Below are 10,578 nucleotides of genomic sequence, written 5' to 3'. Positions count from 1 at the left end.
TGATCGTGGCCACCTCAAAAGCGGTGAATATCACCATCAGTCCCTCGTGATGCTTCAGTGCAAAAATTGTGACATTAAACTGAACGGCGCACCCTGGTGGCAACGCTGTTCAACATGAAAGATGAAGTGGCTTTTGAGGGGCTTGCAAGTTTATAGAGGCTTGAAATTTGGCCCACACCTCCAAATGGATGAAGGCTTTGTTGTCATGTGATCATTTACATTGAATAGCGCGAAATTGCTCCACAGCGCCCCCTACAAAATTTCAAAACAACAGCCCCTGCTCTGTGTTTCATCTATGAGTCTGAAACCTGGTAAGCTTATGGAAAATATCAAGATGTACAAAAAAGTCTCTTGGAGCAATATCCCAAATCCAACAGGAAGTCAGCCATTTTAAAATTAATGTGCAATTTTGGCGACATTTTCCCCTCTTTTCAGGCTTCATACTTTGACGAACTCCTCCAAGGGATTTCATCATATTGAACCATTCTCCAGTGTGTGGAATCTAAAGACCTTTGTGATGTTAAATTGCGAAGCTTTTTACGTTCAAGGAAACGGGGTGGTCATGGCGGCACGTGGAGTTTCAATCACTGGCCAAAAAGCAGTAATCTGCTGTCACTCAAAAACACAATGTCCAATCTCTCCCAAAGGTCGCAGGCGTGATGAGACTCGAGCTCTGAAATGTTTGTTATGCCCTTTGTCTATAATGGTTAGAGCGCCACCTAGTGGGACGACTATACTCATGGTTGAACCAAATGAAATGTTAGCTGGTGGTTAAATGCATGAATTCCATCAATGTGACATCACATCGGACGTGCTGGTTTTAGGTGTTGGGCGTGGCTCGACACGCCAGGGTGCGAGGGCCCTCATAACGCTGCTTGCAGCTTTAATTATTATTATTATTATTATTCACCCCAAACAAGGGCCTTTTTGAGGGCCTAAACATGCTCAAAAACTCATGAAATTTTGCACACATGCCAGGTCTGGTGAAAAATTTTGTATTTTAATGGTTTTACATATGAGCACTGGGAAATGGCTCTACAGCGCCACCTATGCCTTGTTAAATGCAGCCCTACGACCACATCGTTTGAGCTACATGTATGAAATTTGGCACACATGTGTATCATGCCAAGACGAACAAAAAAGTCTGTGGGCCCATTGACGCAAACCCAACAGGAAGTCCGCCATTTGGAAGAGAAGGTGACATTTTGGCTCTAATTTTGCCATTTCCATGCCTCGAACTTTTGCGAACTCCTCCTTGGGGTTTCATTTCATAACCTTCAAATTTGGACAGTGTCAACTACACCCTTGTGCCATGTTAAATTGCGGAGCTTTTGAGTTTTCACAATACTATGAGGCCGTGGCGCCATGGCGAATTTCGATGACTCGCCATGAAAATCTTATTGCCTCTCATTCTGTCATACATGTTCCGATCTGGACCAAAGAGCACACATATGATAAGGCTCCACCCCTGAACATATTTCAACTGCCATATTTGACATCAAGGACAGCGCCACCTAGTGGGAACAGGAAATGTCATGTTTTACACTTTGGGGTACAGTATAGTGATGGGTGACATCTGCAGCCTCAAATTTCTCCAGGAAAGCCTTAAGGAGTTGGTCTTGGGTTACAGTGAAAACTGTGACTTTTCGCAAAAGGGTGTGACCCCAGCGGCGTGGCGAACTTTGATGTCACGCCATGAAGAAACAAATTAGTATAACTCAATGAAATCCAGTCTGATCAGTACCAGACTTTACAGGCATGATGTCAGACCCGCCCTGAACAGATTGATGTGCCCATTGTCGGAAATACGGACAGCGCCACCTAGTGGCAACAGGAAATGTCATGGCTTTAATTTTGTTGTACTGATTTTCACAGGTTCATCTTGGCCACCTCAAAAGCGGTGAATATCACCATCAGTCCCTCGTGATGCTTCAGTGCAAAAATTGTGACTTTAAACTGAACGGCGCACCCTGGTGGCAACGCTGTTCAACATGAAAGATGAAGTGGCTTTTGAGGGTCTTGGCAAGTTTATAGAGGCTTGAAATTTGGCACACACCTCCAAATGGATGAAGGCTTTGTTGGCATGTGATCATTTTCATTGAATAGCGCGAAATTGCTCCACAGCGCCCCCTACAAAATTTCAAAACCACAGCCCCAGCTCTGTGTTTTATCTATGAATCTGAAACCTGGTAGGCTTATAGGAGATATCAAGATGTACAAAAAAGTCTCTTGGAGCAATATCCCAAATCCAACAGGAAGTCAGCCATTTTAAAATTAATGTGCAATTTTGGCAACATTTTCCCCTCTTTTCAGGCATCGTTCTTTGACGAACTCCTCCAAGGGATTTCATCAGATTGATGCAATCTCCTGTGTGTGGAATCTTAAGACCTTTGTGATGTTAAATTGCGAAGCTTTTTACATTCAGGGAAATGGGGTGGTCATGGCGGCACGTGGAGTTTCAATCACTCGCCAAAAAGCAGTAATCTGTGGTCACTCAAAATCAAAATATTCAATCTCTCCCAAAGGTCGCAGGCGTGATGAGACTCGAGCTCGGAAATGTTTGGTATGCCATTTGTACATAATGGTTAGAGTGCCACCTAGTGGAACGACTAGCTAATCATGAATGAATGAGTTGAAATGTTAGCTGGTGGTTAAATGCATGAATTCCATCAATGTGACATCGATCGGACGTGCTGGTTTTAGGTGTTGGGCGTGGCTCGACGCGCCGGGGGTGCTCGGGCCCTCATAACGCTGCTTGCAGCTTTAATTAGGGCCCGAGCACCGAGAGTGCGAAGGCCCTATTGTATCTGCTCCGTTTCTTATTAGGGCCCGAGCACCGAGAGTGCGAAGGCCCTATTGTATCTGCTCCGTTTCTTATTATTAGGGCCCGAGCACTGACAGTGCGAAGGCCCTATTGTAATTGCTCTGTTTATTATTATTATTATTATTATTATTTCGGCAAATGAATTGGCCTTTTGAGGGCCTAAACATGCTCGAAAACTCATGAAATTTTGCACACGCGTCAGGTCTGGTGAAAATTTACGTATTTTAATGTTCTCAGACATGGCCAGGGAAAATTAGCTCAGTAGCGCCACCTAGAAAAATGAAAAACGCGAGCCCCCGGTATGGGTATGACCTACATGTTTGAAAGTCGGTACACCTATATAATGTTCAGAGTCGAACAAAAAAGTCTATTATGGCAATGTCCTAAACCCAACAGGAAGTCTGCCATTTTGGATTGAAGGTGACATTTTGGCTCTGATTTTACCATTTCCATGCCTCGAACTTTAACGAACTCCTCCTTGGGGTTTGATTTCATAACCTTCATATTTGGTCAGTGCCAACTACACCCTTATGCCATGTTAAATTGCGGAGCTTTTGAGTTTTCACAATACCATGACGCCGTGGCGCCATGGCGAATTTCGATGACTCGCCATGAAAATCTTATTGCCTCTCATTCTGTCATAGATTTTCTGACCTTGACCAAAGTGAACACATATGATAAGGCTCCATCCCTGAACATATTTCAACTGCCATATTTTACATCAGGGACAGCGCCACCTAGTGGGAACAGGAAATGTCATGTTTTACACTTTGGGGTACAGTATTGTGATGGGTGACATCTGCAGCCTCAAATTTCTCCAGGAAAGCCTTAAGGAGTTGGTCTTGGGTTACAGTGAAAACTGTGACTTTTCGCAAAAGGGTGTGACACCAGCGGCATGGCGAACTTTGATGTCACGCCATGAAGAAACAAATTAGTATAACTCAATGAAATCCAGTCTGATCAGTACCAGACTTTACAGGCATGATGTCAGACCCGCCCTGAACAGATTGATGTGCCCATTGTCGGGAATACGTACAGCGCCACCTAGTGGCAACAGGAAATGTCATGGCTTTAATTTTGTTGTACTGATTTTCACAGGTTCATCGTGGCCACCTCAAAAGCGGTGAATATCACCATCAGTCCCTCATGATGCTTCAGTGCAAAAATTGTGACTTTAAACTGAACGGCGCACCCTGGTGGCAACGCGGTCCACCATGAAAGATGAAGTGGCTTTTGAGGGGCTTGGAAAGTTTATAGAGGCTTGAAATTTGGCACACACCTCCAATGTGATGAAGGCTTTGTTGTTATGTGATCATTTTCATTGAATAGCGCGAAATGGCTCCACAGCGCCCCCTACAATATTTCAAAATATCAGCCCCTGCTCTGTGTTTTATGTATGATTCTGAAATCTGGTAAGCTTATAGGAGATATCAAGATGTACAAAAAAGTCTCTTGGAGCAATATCCCAAATCCAACAGGAAGTCAGCCATTTTAAAATTAATGTGCAATTTTGGCAACATTTTCCCCTCTTTTCAGGCACCATTCTTTGACGAACTCCTCCAAGGGATTTCATCAGATTGATGCGATCTCCTGTGTATGGAATCTAAAGACCTTTGTGATGTTAAATTGCGAAGCTTTTTACATTCAGGGAAACGGGGTGGTCATGGCGGCACGTAGAGTTTCAATCACTCGCCAAAAAGCAGTAATCTGCTGTCACTCAAAGACACAATGTCCAATCTCTCCCAAAGCTCATAGGCGTGATGAGACTCGAGCTCGGAAATGTTTGTTATGCCATTTGTACATGATGGTTAGAGCGCCACCTAGTGGAACGACTAACTAATCATGAATGAATGAGTTGAAATGTTAGCTGGTGGTTAAATGCATGAATTCCATCAATGTGACATCAGATCGGAGGTGCTGGTTTTAGGTGTTGGGCGTGGCTCGACGCGCCGGGGGTGCGAGGGCCCTCATAACGCTGCTTGCAGCTTTAATTATTATTATTATTATTATTATTATTATTATTATTATTATTAGGGCCCGAGCACCGAGAGTGCGAAGGCCCTATTGTATCTGCTCCGTTTCTTATTATTATTATTATTATTATTATTATTATTCAGGCGAAACAAGGGCCTTTTTGAGGGCCTAAACATGCTCAAAAACTCATGAAATTTTGCACACATGCCAGGTCTGGTGAAAAATTTTGTATTTTAATGGTTTTACATATGAGCACTGGGAAATGGCTCTAGAGCGCCACCTATGCCTTGTTAAATGCAGCCCTACGACCACATCGTTTGAGCTACATGTATGAAATTTGGCACACATGTGTATCATGCCAAGACGAACAAAAAAGTCTGTGGGCCCATTGACGCAAACCCAACAGGAAGTCCACCATTTGGAAGAGAAGGTGACATTTTGGCTCTAATTTTGCCATTTCCATGCCTCGAACTTTTGCGAACTCCTCCTTGGGGTTTCATTTCATAACCTTCAAATTTGGACAGTGTCAACTACACCCTTGTGCCATGTTAAATTGCGGAGCTTTTGAGTTTTCACAATACTATGAGGCCGTGGTGCCATGGCGAATTTCGATGACTCGCCATGAAAATCTTATTGCCTCTCATTTTGTCATACATTTTCTGACCTTGACCAAAGTGAACACATATGATAAGGCTCCACCCCGGAACATATTTCAACTGCCATATTTGACACCAGGGACAGCGCCACCTAGTGGGAACAGGAAATGTCATGTTTTACACTTTGGGGTACAGTATAGTGATGGGTGACACCTGCAGCCTCAAATTTCTCCAGGAAAGCCTTAAGGAGTTGGTCTTGGGTTACAGTGAAAACTGTGACTTTTCGCAAAAGGGTGTGACCCCAGCGGCGTGGCGAACTTTGATGTCACGCCATGAAGAAACAAATTAGTATAACTCAATGAAATCCAGTCTGTTCAGTACCAGACATTACAGGCATGATGTCAGACCCGCCCTGAACAGATTGATGTGCCCATTGTCGGGAATACGTACAGCGCCACCTAGTGGCAACAGGAAATGTCATGTCTTACACTTTGTTGTACTGATTTTCACAGGTTAATTGTGGATACCTCAAAAGCGGTGAATGTCACCGTCAGTCCTTCATGATGCTGCAGTGCGAAAATTGTGACTTTATACTGAACGGTGCACCCTGGTGGCAACGCTGTTCACCATGAAAAATGAAGTGGTTTTTGAGGGGCTTGGAAAGTTTAAAAAGTCTTGAAATTTGGCCCACACCTCCAATGTGCTTAAGGCTTTGTTGTTATGTGATCATTTTCATTGAATATCCCAAAATGGCTCCACAGCGCCCCCTACAAAATTTCAAAACCACAGCCCCAGCTCTGTGTTTTATGTATGAGTCTGAAACCTGGTAGGCTTATAGGAGATATCAAGATGTACAAAAAAGTCTCTTGGAGCAATATCCCAAATACAACAGGAAGTCAGCCATTTTAAAATTAATGTGCAATTTTGGCAACATTTTCCCCTCTTTCCAGGCACCGTTCTTTGACGAACTCCTCCAAGGGATTTCATCAGATTGAACCAATCTCCAGTGTGTGGAATCTAAAGACCTTTGTGATGTTAAATTGCGAAGCTTTTTACGTTCAGGGAAACGGGGTTGTCATGGCGGCACGTGGAGTTTCAATCACTCGCCAAAAAGCAGTAATCTGCTGTCACTCAAAATCAAAATGTCCAAACTCTCCCAAAGGTCGCAGGCGTGATGAGACACGAGCTAGGAAATGTTTGTTATGCCATTTGTCAGTAATGGTTAGAGCGCCACCTAGTGGGACGACTATAATGATGATTGAATGAGATGAAATGTTAGCTGGTGGTTAAATGCATGAATTCCATCAATGTGACATCAGATCGGAGGTGCTGGTTGTAGGTGTTGGGTGTGGCTCGACGCGATGGGGTGCGAGGGCCCTCATAACGCTGCTTGCAGCTTTAATTAGGGCCCGAGCACCGAGAGTGCGAAGGCCCTATTGTATCTGCTCCGTTTCTTATTATTATTATTATTATTATTATTATTATTCAGGCGAAACAAGGGCCTTTTTGAGGGCCTAAACATGCTCAAAAACTCATGAAATTTTGCACACATGCCAGGTCTGGTGAAAAATTTTGTATTTTAATGGTTTTACATATGAGCACTGGGAAATGGCTCTAGAGCGCCACCTATGCCTTGTTAAATGCATCCCTACGACCACATCGTTTGAGCTACATGTATGAAATTTGGCACACATGTGTATCATGCCAAGACGAACAAAAAAGTCTGTGGGCCCATTGACGCAAACCCAACAGGAAGTCCGCCATTTGGAAGAGAAGGTGACATTTTGGCTCTAATTTTGCCATTTCCATGCCTCGAACTTTTGCGAACTCCTCCTTGGGGTTTGATTTCATAACCTTCATATTTGGTCAGTGTCAACTACACCCTTGTGCCATGTTAAATTGCGGAGCTTTTGAGTTTTCACAATACTATGAGGCCGTGGCGCCATGGCGAATTTCGATGACTCGCCATGAAAATCTTATTGCCTCTCATTTTGTCATACATTTTCTGACCTTGACCAAAGTGAACACATATGATAAGGCTCCACCCCTGAACATATTTCAACTGCCATATTTGACATAAGGGCCAGCGCCACCTAGTGGGAACAGGAAATGTCATGTTTTACACTTTGGGGTACAGTATAGTGATGGGTGACATCTGCAGCCTCAAATTTCTCCAGAAAAGCCTTAAGGAGTTGGTCTTGGGTTACAGTGAAAACTGTGACTTTTCGCAAAAGGGTGTGACCCCAGCAGCATGGCGAACTTTGATGTCACGCCATGAAGAAACAAATTAGTATAACTCAATGAAATCCAGTCTGATCAGTACCAGACTTTACAGGCATGATGACAGACCCGCCCTGAACAGATTGATGTGCCCATTGTCGGAAATACGGACAGCGCCACCTAGTGGGAACAGGAAATGTCATGGCTTTAATTTTGTTGTACTGATTTTCACAGGTTCATCGTGGCCACCTCAAAAGCGGTGAATATCACCATCAGTCCCTCGTGATGCTTCAGTGCAAAAAATGTGACTTTAAACTGAACGGCGCACCCTGGTGGCAACGCGGTCCACCATGAAAGATGAAGTGGCTTTTGAGGGGCTTGGAAAGTTTAAAAAGTCTTGAAATTTGGCGCACACCTCCAATGTGGTTAAGGCTTTGTTGTTATGTGATCATTTTCATTGAATATCCCAAAATGGCTCCACAGCGCCCCCTACAAAATTTCAAAATCACAGCCCCTGCTCTGTGTTTTATGTATGAGTCTGAAACCTGGTAAGCTTATAGGAGATATCAAGATATACAAAAAAGTCTCTTGGAGCAATATCCCAAATCCAACAGGAAGTCAGCCATTTTAAAATTAATGTGCAATTTTGGCAACATTTTCCCCTCTTTTCAGGCATCGTTCTTTGACGAACTCCTCCAAGGGATTTCATCAGATTGGACCGATCTGCAGTTTGTGGAATCTAAAGACCTTTGTGATGTTAAATTGCGAAGCTTTTTACGTCCAGGGAAACGGGGTGGTTATGGCGGCACGTGGAGTTTGAATCACTCGCCAAAAAGCAGTAATCTGCTGTCACTCAAAAACACAATGTCCAATCTCTCCCAAACGTCTCAGGTGTGATGAGACTCGAGCTTGGAAGTGTTTGTTATGCCATTTGTACATAATGGTTAGAGCGCCACCTAGTGGAACGACTAACTAATCATGAATGAATGAGTTGAAATGTTAGCTGGTGGTTAAATGCATGAATTCCATCAATGTGACATCAGATCGGACGTGCTGGTTTTAGGTGTTGGGCGTGGCTCGACACGCCGGGGGTGCGAGGGCCCTCATAACGCTGCTTGCAGCTTTAATTATTATTATTATTATTATTCAGGCAAAACAAGGGCCTTTTTGAGGGCCTAAACATGCTCAAAAACTCATGAAATTTTGCACACATGCCAGGTCTGGTGAAAAATTTTGTATTTTAATGGTTTTACATATGAGCACTGGGAAATGGCTCTACAGCGCCACCTATGCCTTGTTAAATGCAGCCCTACGACCACATCGTTTCAGCTACATGTATGAAATTTGGCACACATGTGTATCATGCCGAGTCGAACAAAAAAGTCTGTGGGCCCATTGACGCAAACCCAACAGGAAGTCCGCCATTTGGAAGAGAAGGTGACATTTTGGCTCTAATTTTGCCATTTCCATGCCTCGAACTTTTGCGAACTCCTCCTTGGGATTTGGTTGTATAAGCTTCATCTTTGGTCAGTGTCAACTACACACCTGGGCCATGTTAAATTGCGGAGCTTTTGAGTTTTCACAATACTATGAGGCCGTGGCGCCATGGCGAATTTCGATGACTCGCCATGAAAATCTTATTGCCTCTCATTTTGTCATACATTTTCTGACCTTGACCAAAGTGAACACATATGATAAGGCTCCACCCCTGAACATATTTCAACTGCCATATTTGACACCAGGGACAGCGCCACCTAGTGGGAACAGGAAATGTCATGTTTTACACTTTGGGGTACAGTATTGTGATGGGTGACATCTGCAGCCTCAAATTTCTCCAGGAAAGCCTTAAGGAGTTGGTCTTGGGTTACAGTGAAAACTGTGACTTTTCACGAAAGGGTGTGACCCCAGCAGCATGGCGAACTTTGATGTCACGCCATGAAGAAACAAATTAGTATAACTCAATGAAATCCAGTCTGATCAGTACCAGACTTTACAGGCATGATGTCAGACCCACCCTGAACAGATTGATGTGCCCATTGTCGGAAATACGGACAGCGCCACCTAGTGGCAACAGGAAATGTCATGGCTTTAACTGTGTTGTACTGATTTTCACAGGTTCATCGTGGCCACCTCAAAAGCGGTGAATATCACCATCAGTCCCTCGTGATGCTTCAGTGCAAAAATTGTGACTTTAAACTGAACGGCGCACCCTGGTGGCAACGCGGTTCATCATGAAAGATGAAGTGGCTTTTGAGGGGCTTGGAAAGTTTATAGAGGCTTGAAATTTGGCACACACCTCCAAATGGATGAAGGCATTGTTGTTATGTAACCATTTTCCTTGAATAGCGCAAAATGGCTCCACAGCGCCCCCTACAATATTTCAAAACATCAGCCCCTGCTCTGTGTTTCATCTATGAGTCTGACACTTGGTAAGCTTGTGTAATATATCAAGATGTACAAAAAAGTCTCTTGGAGCAATATCCCAAATCCAACAGGAAGTCAGCCATTTTAAAATTAATGTGTAATTTTGATGACATTTTCCCCCCTTTTCAGGCCTCATACTTTGACGAACTCCTCCAAGGGATTTCATCATATTGAAGCATTCTTCAGTGTGTAGAATCTAAAGACCTTTGTGATGTTAAATTGCGAAGCTTTTTCCGTTCAGGGAAACGGGGTGGTCATGGCGGCACGTAGAGTTTCATTCACTCGCAAAAAGCAGTAATCTGCTGTCACTAAAAAACACAATGTCCAATCTCTCCCAAAGGTCGCAGGTGTGATGAGACTCGAGCTTGGAAATGTTTGTTATGCTATTTGTCAATAATGGTTAGAGCGCCACCTAGTGGCATGACTATAATCCTGGTTGAATAAGATGAAATGTTAGCTGGTGATTAAAAGCATGAAATCCATCAATGTGACATCACATCGGACGTGCCGGTTTGAGGTGTTGGCAGTGGCTCGACGTGC

Source organism: Copadichromis virginalis, linkage group LG5, assembly GCF_057382275.1.
Source record: "Copadichromis virginalis isolate Kocher_CV1m ecotype Utaka linkage group LG5, C_Virginalis_male_GT1.1, whole genome shotgun sequence".
Lineage (NCBI taxonomy): Eukaryota > Metazoa > Chordata > Actinopteri > Cichliformes > Cichlidae > Copadichromis > Copadichromis virginalis.
This window is presented reverse-complemented; position numbering follows the sequence as displayed.